Source organism: Chiloscyllium plagiosum, unplaced genomic scaffold, assembly GCF_037043375.1.
Source record: "Chiloscyllium plagiosum isolate Xiang-an unplaced genomic scaffold, Cpla_swu_hap1 HiC_scaffold_35, whole genome shotgun sequence".
NCBI classification, from domain to species: domain Eukaryota; kingdom Metazoa; phylum Chordata; class Chondrichthyes; order Orectolobiformes; family Hemiscylliidae; genus Chiloscyllium; species Chiloscyllium plagiosum.
The window spans coordinates 15,303,118-15,316,055 of NW_028270173.1; the positions used below are offsets into that span (position 1 = coordinate 15,303,118).

Below are 12,938 nucleotides of genomic sequence, written 5' to 3' on the forward strand. Positions count from 1 at the left end.
CTCATTTCCTCCCATTCTCCATGATGCTCCCCTTCCCCTTCCATAATCCCTCACCTACAAATGCAACCCCACTCTACCCTCCCTCAGTCTCCCCACTGCCTTGCTGCCCATTTCTCCTGCCTCCCCTCACTGTCCCCCTTCCCACCCATTCACATCACTTCGTTCTCCTCTTTCCCTTGCATTCACCCACCTTCCACTTCTATCCCCACCTGCCCCAATCTTCTTTTCCAATCCTCCATGTGCTCCCTTCCTCGTGTTATCACACTCCTCATGCTCACTTTCCCAGCATTCTCCCCTCCTCTCATTCTTCCCTTTCTCTCACTTTCCCTTCTCCATTTTGTCACCTACACTCTCCTACTCACCCTCTCCTCTTAACTTATCGTTTCCTCCTGGACCCAGCCATCTCCCCTTCCAGTCCATGCCCCATCCCTCTCTCTCTCATTCTGTCCTCTCCCTCACGTTGCCTTCCCCCACTCTGTCCATACCGTTCACTCTGACTAACACCTTCAATCTCCCCCACCTCTCCCGTACCCCTCACTCTGCTCATCACTCTCCCCTCCCCCTCCTGGCCCCCACCATCTGACACTCTTCTATGCTGTCCAATACCCCCTTGCTCTCCCCTCACTCTCCTTCCCCACCCCTGAGTGCTTCATCTCCCTCGACCTCTGCCACACTCTCTGCCCCTCGCTTTCCCCTCACCTTCTGTTTCAGTTTACCCTCTCCACTACACTCCCCCTTACCACTACCATCACACTTTCCCCATTTCTCCCCACTCCTCCTGACTCCCCAGATGATCCTGTCCCGAGAGATACCCCTTCCCATTGCTCTCACCTGGGCACTCAACCCTCCCATTGCTCATTCCCCCTCTGAGCTCCCCCTCATTCTCTACACCTCTCTCTCTCAAACCACCTCTTCACTCTCCTCTCCTCTCACTCCCACATCTTCTCACTTTCCATACTCTATCCCACATCTCCTCGCTCTCCCCTATTTTTAACCTTGCCCTCCATCCTGCGATAGGGTCAGGTTTAGGGTTCTGTTCTTCCTGTGTACTTCATTTCCCCACCTACTCTCCTCCAAATGAGCCCTCTCACCTCCCCTCCCTTACTCGTCCCTCCCCAGCCCTCTGCCTCACCCATCCTTCCTCCTCATTCCTCCACTCTCATCACTCACTGCATTCTCCCTCACTCACTCCTCTTTCCCTGTCCCTCTCCTCCATCAACTCACCTTTTCCAGACTCGCTCCATCTCTCTTTTACTCCCACACCCTCTATCGCTTCGCCCCTCACTACCTGCTCTCTCTCTCTGACGGTGTTATTTGATCTCTCCCCCAGCTCCAGCCTCTCTGACTCTGGATCCGAACACAGCGCATCCCCGGCTCATCCTGTCTGAGGACCGGACCAGTGTGAGACTCGGAGACACAGAGCAGCCGCTCCCTGACTCCCCGGAGAGATTTGATTCCTGGGCCTGTGTCCTGGGATCAGAGGGATTCACATCAGGGAGACATTACTGGGAGGTGGAGGTGGGGGAGGAGACCTGGTGGGGTCTGGGAGTGGCCCGAGAGTCTGTGATGAGGAAAGGGAGGATCAGCCCGAGCCCAGAGACCGGATTCTGGGAATCCCCGGAAGATCGGGGTTTTCCTGGACTATGAGGGTGGACAGGTATCATTTTACAATGCGGACACCATGTCCCATCTCCACACTTTCACCCACACTTTCACTGAGAAGCTCTTTCCCGTCTTCAGTCCGGGAGGGAATGACGGCGGGAAAAACTCCGCCCCGCTGACAATCTGCGGGATTAAAGGGCACTGACAGATCCATCCCATAATTTCACCCCGTCCCCCTGCCTCCTGCCAGCTGTAAACTGATGGGTCGGTCTCAGTCTGGGGGAAAGAAGGAGGGGGAGAGAGAAACAAATAGAAGCTCAATTGTAGGGAGGGACTGACTGGGTCGAGTGAGCCTGACTGGGTAGAGTGAGCCTGACTGGGTAGAGTGAGCTGAGAGCTGCAGGAACCCGGGGACCTTCCTGTCTGTAATGTTGCTCCACAGGCGGGAGGTGGCGCTACATGACGGTGTTGGAGATGAATCAGTCAGTGGGTCTCAGACTGGGCTCAGGGGAGTCTTTCCAGGGGGAGACCAAATCATTTCACTGCCGTTCAGTGGAGTTTTTCCAGGGGGACTGGGCTCAATCAAAATAAAAATGTCCGATTGATCTTCTTTAGACTTCCGCCATGTGTCAATAATGTATACCCCATACATAGAACATAGAATAGTACAGCACAGAACAGGCCCTTCAGCCCACGATGTTGTGCCGACCATTGATCCTTATGTGAGGCAAACCTAATGTACGAACCCTCAAATTTCTGTGACCATATGCATGTCCAGCAGTCTCTTAAATATCCTCAATGACCTCGCTTCCATAACTGCTGCTGGCAACGCATTCTCACAACACTCTGCGTAAAGAACCCGCCTCTGACATCCCCTCTATACTTTCCACCAAACAGCTTAAAACTATGACCCCTCGTATTAACAATTTCTGCCCTTGAAAAAAAGTCTCTGGCTATCAACTCTATCTATGCCTCTCATTATCTTGTACACTTCAATTAGGTACCCTCTCTTCCTTCTTTTTTCCAATGAAAAATGTCCGAGCCCAGTCAACCTCTCTTCGTAAGATAACCCCTCCATTCCAGGCAGCATCCTGGTAAACCTCCTCTGAACCCTCTCCAAAGCATCCACATCTTTCCTATAATAGGGCAACCAGAACTGGACACACTATTCCAAGTATGGTCTGACCAAAGTTTTATACAGCTGCAACAAGATCTCATGGCTCTTAAACTCAATCCCCCTGTTAATGAAAGCCAAAACACCACATGCTTTCTGAACAACAACATGATGTCATAACATTGAGAAACTGGTCTTGTTTTGCTCAGGTTTGTAACTATTGCCCAGAATGTTACTGCTTTTTCATAAAATTGGAAAATTTGAAAACCTCAGATTTGAAAGTGATGGGTGAACTGATCATTTATGTCATGATCATATAATATTTAACCATGTTTGAAACCATTCAGTTGATTGAGCTTTTGACTGAAGACACAATTAGGATTCAGAGGGAAATTGATCCTGAACTTGGAAAATGCTTTTGAGAAATTGTCACCTGAAAGGGTTAGAATTAAAATTGAAGCCCATGGAATGAAATGCCAGTGATAATGCCAGGGCGGCATGGTGGCTCAGTGGTCAGCAGTGCTGCCTCACAGCACCAGGGATCCCGGTTCATTTCCAACCTTGGGCGACAGCCTGTGTGGAATTTACATACTCTCGCCGTGGATTTCCTCTGGGTATTCCGGTTTCCTCCAACAATCCAAAGATGTCCATTTAGGTGAATTGGCCATGCTGAGTTGCCCATAGCATTAGGTGCGTTAGTTAGGGGTAGATATAGGGGAATGGGTCTGGGTGGGTTACTCTTTGGAGGGTCGGTGTGGACTTGTTGGGCCAAAGGGCCTGTTTCGATACTGTAGGGAAACTAATCTCATCATAACATGAAGATGAATTTGACAGGGTGACAGTGAATGAGGACTTTTGTGATGAGCTTTACAGCAATGTTCTGTGTTGGCCTGTTCCAGGCACAGGTGTGGCAGCATTTGTGCAGAGAAAATATTTTCTCAATCAATTTCTATTTTGTTTCAGATTTCCAGCATTTGCAATTCTTTGTTTGTTGAACACTAGGTGTGTTACAAACTTCAATTTTCACTGCCAAGGAGTGCTACAAAAACAGAAATTGCTGGTGAGAATCAGCAATCTGGCAACGTGAGTGGAGGGAAAGAAGAGACAATATTTAGGTCTAGTGACACTGCTCCAGGTTCTCGAGCATTTTTTTATTTTTGTAGGAAACCTTGTGATTGGCAGTGAAATGTAGATTCTTCCAGTTAATTTCAAAGGGTTGATGAATTAGGTTTCAAGTAGGCTGAGGCATTAACTTCCCCACTGCTGACCAAGGACTCTTGAATTCCCTTTTACATTGCAGGGCTATGTCTCTGTGGTGAGAAAGGGACTCTGAAGCCTGTCTAACCCATCACATAAATCAACACATTTCTACACCCTCCCACTGGACAGACACAAGCAGATCTGAACAAGAGTCACACTGGATTTGAAACATTTCTCACACCTCAGCTGCTGCCAGACCTGCTGAGTTTCTCCAGCATTCTCTGTGCTTGTGTGGAATTTGAAGCTGCAGAGGGCTGTTGAGGCTGGGTCATTCAGGATATACAAGGTTCAGATGGACAGATTTTTAACAAGGAAGGAAATCAAAAGTTATGGAGTTCAGGCCGGAAAGTCGATTTGAGAATGATCAGATTAGCTATAATCTTATTCAATGGCAAAGCAGAGGAGAGGTCACATCTGACAAATCTCAATGAGTTTTTTGAGGAAGTGACAAAGAAGATTGATGAGTGCGATGGAAGTGTGTTTTTCTGACTGGAGATTTGTGACCAGCGGTGTTGTGCAGTGATCTGTGTTAGAACATAGAACATAGAACAATACAGCACAGTACAGGCCCTTCGGCCCACGATGTTGTGCCGAACATTTGTCCTAGCTTAAGCACCCATCCATCTACCTATCCAATTGCCGCTTAAAGGTCGCCAATGATTCTGACTCTGCCACTCCCACAGGCAGTGCATTCCATGCCCCCACTACTCTCTGGGTAACGAACCTACCCCTGACGGCTTAAACCTTCCACCCTTCACCTTAAATTTATGTTCCCTTGTAACACTCTGTTGTACCCGGGGAAAAAGTTTCTGACTGTCTACTCTATCTATTCCTCTGGTCATCTTATAAACCTCTATCAAGTCACCCCTCATCCTTCGCCATTCCAATGAGAAAAGGCCTAGCACTCTCAACCTATCCTCGTACGACCTATTCTCCATTCCAGGCAACATCCTGGTAAATCTTCTCTGCACCCTCTCCAAAGCTTCCATATCTTTCCTAAAGTGAGGCGACCAGAACTGCACACAGTGCTCCAAATGTGGCCTAACCAAGGCCTTGTACAGCTGCAACATCACCTCACGACTCTTGAATTCAATCCCTCTGCTAATGAACGTTAATACACCATAAGCCTTCTTACAAGCTCTATCCACCTGAGTGGTAACTTTCAAAGATCTATGAACATAGACCCCAAGATCCCTCTGCTCCTACCACCTTAATAAGAACCCTACTGTTAACCCTGTATTCCACATTCTTATTTGTCCTTCCAAAATAGACAATCTCACACTTGATAGGGTTGAACTCCATCTGCCACTCCTCAGCACAGCTCTGCATCATATCTAAGTCCCTTTCCAGCCGACAACAGCCCTCCTCACTATCCACAACTCCACCAATCTTTGTATCATCTGTAAATTTACTGACCCACCCTTCGACTCCCTCTTCCAAGTCATTAATAAAAATTACAAACAGCAGAGGATCCAGAACTGATCCCTGTGGAACTCCACTTGTAACTGTGCTCCAGGCTGAATATTTGCCATCTACCACCACTCTCTGACTTCGACTGGTTAGCCAGTTTTCTATCCAACTGGCCAAATTTCCCTCTATCCCATGCCCCCGGACTTTCCGCATAAGCCTACAATGGGGAACCTCATCAAATGCCTTACTAAAATCCATGTACACTACATCCACTGCTCTACCCTCATCCACATGCTTGGTCACCTCCTCAAAAGCATTCAATAAGACTTGTAAGGCAAGACCTACCCCTCACAAATCCGTGCTGGCTGTCCTTAATCAAGCAGTGTCTTTCCAGATACTCATAAATCCTATCCCTCAGTACCCTTTCCATTACTTTGCCTGCCACTGAAGTAAGACTAACTGGCCTGTACTTCCCGGGGTTCTCCCTATTCCCTTTTTTGAACAGGGGCACAACATTCGCACTCTCCAGTCCTCTGGTACCACCCCCGTTGACAGTGATGACAAAAAGGTCATTGCCAACGGTTCTGCAATTTCCTATCTTGCTTCCCACATAATCCTAGGATATATCCCATCGGGCCCGGGGGACTTGTCTATCCTCAAGTTGTTCAAAATGTCCAACACATCTTCCTTCCTAACAAGTATCTCTTCTAGCTTACCAGTCCGTTTCACACTCTCCTCTTCAACAATACGGTCCCTCTCATTTGTAAATACTGAAGAAAAGTACTCATTCAAGACCTCTCCTATCTCTTCCGACTCAATACACAGTTTCCCACTACTGTCCTTGATCGGACCTACCCGCGTTCTCGTCACTCTCATGTTTCTCACATACGTATAAAATGCCTTGGGGTTATCTTTGATCCTATCCGTCAAAGATTTTTCATGCCCTCTCTTAGCTCTCCTAATCCCTTTCTTCAGCTCCCTTCTGGCTATCCTGTATCCCTCCAATGCTCTGTCTGAACCTTGTTTCCTCAACCTTATGTAAGCCTCCTTCTTCCTCTTTACAAGACATTCAACCTCCCTCGTCAACCAAGTTTCCCTCACACAACCATGTCTTTCCTGCCTGACAGGTACATACATATCAAGGACACATCGTATCTGTTCCTTGAAAAAGTTCCACATTTCCACGACATCCTTCCCTGACAGCCTTTGCTCCCAACTTATGCTCCTCAGATCCTGTCCTTCAGCATCGTATTTACAAATTACAGCATCATATTTACGGTGTTGAGACACCGTACAATAATAATTTGGAGAGAAATGTGAATGTCTGAGCTTGCAGTGTGTGACATGATGATAAAAACTCAGACTGACACTTGAGTTCAGTCCTGGGGGAGTGCTGCAGTATTGGGACTGCACTCCATTCAATGACATTTTGATTCAAACCTCATGTAGGGGTGAATATAAAAAAGGTCCCATGGCCAATGTTTATCCCCCATACAACACCAAATCGATTAGATGATGTGTTCACATTGCTGTTTACGGGAGCCTGCTCTGTACAGACTGGCTGCTTTATGTTCCATTTTGCAACATTAAATACAATATTGAAATACTTCGTAGACTGTAAGAAGCTTTAAGATGTCATTACAAGTGCTTTGCAAATTCCGGTCTTTTTATTTGAGGCATTCAATAGGTTATTCAGGAGCTTGACAGGGTCCCTAATACATTCAATCACTTGTGACAGTGACTCACGGTTATAAATATAAGACAGTCACTAATATATCCAGTTGCAGGCTTCCCCTCAGTTGACTAAAAGATGCAGCAGCAGAATGAAGTCAAAGAAATGTGATGTGTTGCATCTCTGAAAACCACCCCGGGTCTCCTCCACCATTTAATCGTGGCTGATATATTTCTCAGTCCCCATTCTCCTGCTTTCTCTTTGTAACCCTGGTCCCTTTACTAATCAAGAAGCTATCCATCTCTGTCTTAAACACACTCAATGACTTGGTCTCCACATCATTCTGTAACAATGAGTTCTACAGATTAAACACCCTCTGGTTGAAGAAATTCCTCCTCATTTCAGTTATAGAATCAAAGAATCATAGAGACGTTTAGCATAGAAACAGACCCTATGATCTAACTTGTCCATGAAAATCAGAAATCCTGAATTAATCTAGTCCCATTTGTCAGCATTTGGCTGTTAGCCTCTCAACCCTTTCTACTCATATACCTATCCAAATGCCTTTTAACTTTGTAATTTTACCAGCCTCCACCACTAGCTATGGCAGTTTCTTTGAAAACATTGCCCCTTCAGTCCTTTTTCTTTTATATTTTTCCATATATTTTTATTGAAAGAAGTAGATTTTTTTGTAAAATTACAAAAGTACAACCACAATAAACCAACAAAAATCACTACTATCTCTGTCTATATATATATATATATATATCAAAAAAAAGAAGAAACAACAATGCAAACAAAACACAACTATACTCAGGTGCAAACTGAAGAAATCAGTGAATGCAATAAATAAATAAATAAAACAGCTTAGCACAAGGAAACATTCACTCTCAACCTCCGAGAGCATTGAGTATTACACATGAATTTATTTGAAATTCTTCCTTCAAGGGCATCAAGTTCACTAAATCAGATTGTCATGGCAACGCAAAAGCCCTAGTTAAGATGGCAGATAAATCCACATCCAGGTAATCCAAAAGGGTGGCCATATCTTGCACAAATTTTCAGTTTTTCGGCCTATCATATTCGTAAGAAAGTCCAAAGGAATATGTTCCATAATTAGCCTTCACTAAACTAACAGAGACTCTGGGGGTTTTCAGAGGTCCAACACATCACAATTCTTTTCCTCACACGAAAAGTGAGAATATTAAGATTTTTTTTCCATAATCGTCTAAAGAAAAAAATTAAGGAGGGCCACGAGAAGAAAGACTTCGATTCCCAAGAACCTCTCTATTACTCCTGCCACAGCACTCCAATATCTGCCTGATGCAAGACCACTGACAATGAGTGAGAATCCCGATACTTACTTTACATTTAGGTCAAAGGGCAGATATTCCCACCTTAAATTTTGTGAGATGCTCTGAGGCCAAATGGGCCCTGTGCAGAATCTTTACCTGCTATGGCAAGGGTCCTGTCACAGATTGAAACCTTTCTCGCATTTGCACAAATGTCCTCCCATGTCTCCATATACATCTCAACCCTGAGCTCTCTCTCCCAGAACCCACAAAGCCGCTCAACGTCTTCTGAAAGATTACTTCTGAATATATGATAAACAGTACTAACAGAGAAGTCAATTATAGCATAAAGTGCCCTCTCCTCTGTGACAGATCTGTAGGAGTCCGTCGAAAGCATAGTCCTTTTTTGAATATAATCCCTGACCTGAATAAAACAAAAAAGTTCACTGCCAGCCAAACCATACTGAGGGGTGATTTGGTCCAAGGACATCATTATTTCACCTTCACATAAAACACCCAGACAGGAGATTCCACTAGCTACCCAAAGCTTAAACATGGGGTCCATTATCCCCAGCTGAAAACCTGTCATACCAGCTATAAAGGTAAGAAAAGACCTTTTGAATATATTACCCTCATTCTGCCGAGTTGCCCTCCATGCTTTGACAGTATTAATAATTGTAGGATTATGACAATGTTCCAGAACTTTCTTCAATTTATCTAAAAACAACAGGCTAATGAGGGGGCATTTTGCCTGGGAGGCCGCAATATCTAGCCATACCTCTGCCGGATCCTCACAAGCCCCATCACTAACAAAAGATAATAGAGAACTTTGTTGATATCTTTTTTATCAGGAGGTCCGCTTTCCCCAACCCATGGGGCAAGCAGACTTTAGCCATCTTAATGAGTGGCCGCCTCCGGTGCCAGATAAAGGAACTAAACCAACCATTACGCTTCTGGAATGTTTGCCTAGGAAGAACCAAGGGGAGCATTCGTTCAGGACATAGCAAATGGGGAAGGACATTCATTTTAATGACAGCCACTCAGCCTAGCCAGGATATTGGAAGCACCTCACATGGGGAAAGATCTTACTTAATCCTGTGAAGCAAATGGGCAAAATTGCTCTTAAGCAACTGACCAAAAACAAGATGCCAAAACAAAGAAATCCACCATGACCATTTAAAGGGGAACCGTGATTCACCCTGTACATCAGATATTCTTGTCAAACCCCCACCACCGCCACATCCCCCCCCCCCCCAACATTGGCATAGCCTCCGGTTTTGAGAAATTAATCTTATAACCTGAGAAGGAGCCAAATGAATTGATACATTGTATCTAATGGGGTACTGAGACCACTGGATTCAACAAAAAGACAAGAATATCATCCGCGTATAACGTGATATTTTGCGATTTTGATCCTACTTCCAGGGCAGCTATATGAGGATCCCTGCAGATAGCCTCTACCAGCGGATCAATCATCAACATAAAAAGTAGTGATGAGAGAGGACAGCCTTGCCGACTGTCCCTACAGATATTAAAATTACTAGTTCTCACACAATTGGTGAGAACCACTGTCAGAGGATCACTGTAGAGGACCCTTACCCACTTAATAAAAGCCTCCCCAACACCAGATCGTTCAAGGGTATAAAAAAGATATGGCCACTCGACCCAATCAAATGCCTTTTCTTCATCCAAGGTGATCACCAATCCCTGAACCGACTGTTGCTGACACACTTGAATCATATTCAGTGATCTCGGGATAATATTGGAGGATCCATGGGCTTTTATAAAACCAGTCTGGTCGTCTCTAACAATGGAATGCAGCACATTTCCAATCTTAATGCAAGATCCTTGGACAAGATTTTAAAATCAGCATTTAAATATGAGATGGACCTATAGGATGCACATTCCTCTGGGGTCTTCCCTTTCTTAAGGCTAAGAGAAATATTAGTCTCTCTTGAGGATGGCGGGAGGCAATTGTGGCTGTCCAAGTAATAATATATGTCTATCATTTATTTCTAATTTCTTTGTAAAACTTGGTAGGAAGATCATTAGGGCCAGGCACCTTCCCACTCTGCATCTGCTTCACAGCCTCCTGCATCTTTTGATCTGTTAAAGGGGCATTGAGGAAAGATGCCTGTTCGGAAGTAATGCCTGGAAGGTTCTTAAGGAAGGACTCCATCTTAGCCCTCACAACGTTCAGACTGGTATAGTTCAAAATAAAATTTCCAAAATGCAGCATTGATCTTTTTAGAATCGCAAGTAACCATTCCAGTCCCGTCCCTAATTGAGGTAATCGTTTAGGGGGCATTACTCCTCCTGGCAAGAAATGCGAGGCACTTGCCCGGCTTGTCATCATGCTCTGACAGTCTTTGTTTTGTAAAAGAAAGTTCCTTCCTTTCTGTCTGCGTGAGCGTGGAGTTCAAGGTGGACTGAAGAACTGTAACCCACTGCAGCTTAGCCACTGAGGGCCAATCAAAATATACCTTCCCTGCTGTCTTTAGTTGTGCCTGAAGCAGGCATTGCTGCTGCCCCTTCTGCCATTTCTGACTGGCAGAATAAAAAATAATTATCCCCTGGCATATGTCTTAGCAGTCTCCCAAAGAATAAAGGAGTTACTGGCCATATCTGAATTCATTAAATAATTATTTGATGAACTTACTGTCCTTAAAAATGAAGAGGTCCATTTGCCATTGTCAAGAGCCTGTGACATTGCCCTGAACCTCAATCTCTATAGATATTGCAGCAGAGTCAGAAATAGTAATATTTCCAATTGTACAAGATATTACCGAATCAAAGGGTAACGTAGAAGTTACGAAAAGATCAATCCTAATACGACATTTGTGCAGATTAGAAAAAAACATAATGTCCCTCGTCACATGATGGAGATGCCTCTAGACAAGAATGTGTTGAGGGGCCTTTTGGCATTGTATCACTTCAAAGTTTGGGTGAAGATTTGTAGCTCGGGTGCTCGTTGTTGTGGTTCTGTTCGCCGAGCTGGAAATTTTTGTTGCAAACGTTTCGGCCCCTGTCTAGGTGACATCCTCAGTGCTTGGGAGCATCCTGTGAAGCGCTTCTGTGGTGTTTCCTCCGGCATTTATAGTGGCCTGTCCCTGCCGCTTCCGGTTGTCAGTTTCAGCTGTCCGCTGCAGTGGCCGGTATATATAGTGTTTTGTGCAGTCCTTGCATGGGATTTTGTACACTCATGAGCAAAACTAATGTAGTGTACAAAATCCCATGCAAGGACTGCACAAAACACGAGATAGGACAAACAGGAAGACAGCTAACGATCCGCATCCATGAACATCAACTAGCCACAAAACGACACGACCAGCTACCCTTAGTAGCCACACACGCAGACGACAAGCAACATGAATTCGACTGGGACAACACTACCATTATAGGGCAAGCCAAACAAAGAACAGCCAGGGAATTCCTAGAAGCATGGCACTCATCCACAAACTCCATCAACAAACACATCGATCTGGACCCAATATACCGGCCACTGCAGCGGACAGCTGAAACTGACAACCGGAAGCGGCAGGGACAGGCCACTATAAATGCCGGAGGAAACACCACAGAAGCGCTTCACAGGAGGCTCCCAAGCACTGAGGATGTCACCTCGACAGGGGACAAAACGTTTGCAACAAAAATTTCCAGCTCGGCAAACAGAACCACAACATTCTATCACTTCATTGACGATGAAATATTTTGGGGCATCCTGACATCAAGAAAGGTATTGTATGAATGCAGGTTTTTCTCTGTACTGTATGGAGATTGTTAACCTGGATTTTGCTCTAAAATCTCTGGAATGAGGGAGCTCCTGGCTGAGCTTCTGAGGAACTATGTTTAGCTGAACACACTGTGCAAGGAATCCATGGGATCTGGAGTTTGGGGGAAGAACCTTCAACTTGCTGCTCGACATGGTGCTTGAGGGTAGAAACTGCTCTCTATCTTTAAACAACATTGGGATTTGCCCATGAAGTGCTGGAACCGACACAACCACCTTTCAGGAGTTGGAAAACAGTTGGAAAACCAATTCTGTGTCTTTCCATTAGCATGAATCCTGACCTGAAATGATATAGGCCATTTGACCCATCTGGACTGCTTCACTATTCAACCATGTGTGATCTGTTTCTCAACCCAATTCCCCTCCACTTCCCACACCCCCAGCCCTTGAACAAGGATAGAACCCACCCCTGGTCCTCGCCTTCCACCCCACCAACCTCTGGAGACAATGTATCATCCTCCCCGATTTCAACCACCTAGAAAACAGATCACACGACCAGGAATATAGTTCCCTCCCCATCCCTACCTGTATTCTGCAGAGATCATTCCCTCCATTGTTAAGTCCACAGCCCCCGACAACCCATCCTCAACTCAGGGACACGCACTAAACAACCCCACCACCCTGTGGCCAAACACTTTAACTCATCCTCACACTCCACCAAGAACATGCAGGTCCTGGGCGTCCTCCACTGCCAAATTCTAACCACCCGATCCCTGGAGGAAGAACGTCTTACCTTCTGTTAGGGAGTTTCCAACCACATGGAATCAATGTAGATTTCACCAGTTTCTTTCTTCCTCTCTC

At 45.4% G+C, this 12,938-nt stretch overlaps 1 pseudogene; it reads left to right on the plus strand.

The window, feature by feature from the left end:
• The window catches only part of LOC122545890 (E3 ubiquitin-protein ligase TRIM69-like), an 87,005-nt pseudogene extending 85,198 nt beyond the window's left edge, over window positions 1–1,807 (plus strand).
• Window positions 1,808–12,938: the final 11,131 nt, after the last annotated feature.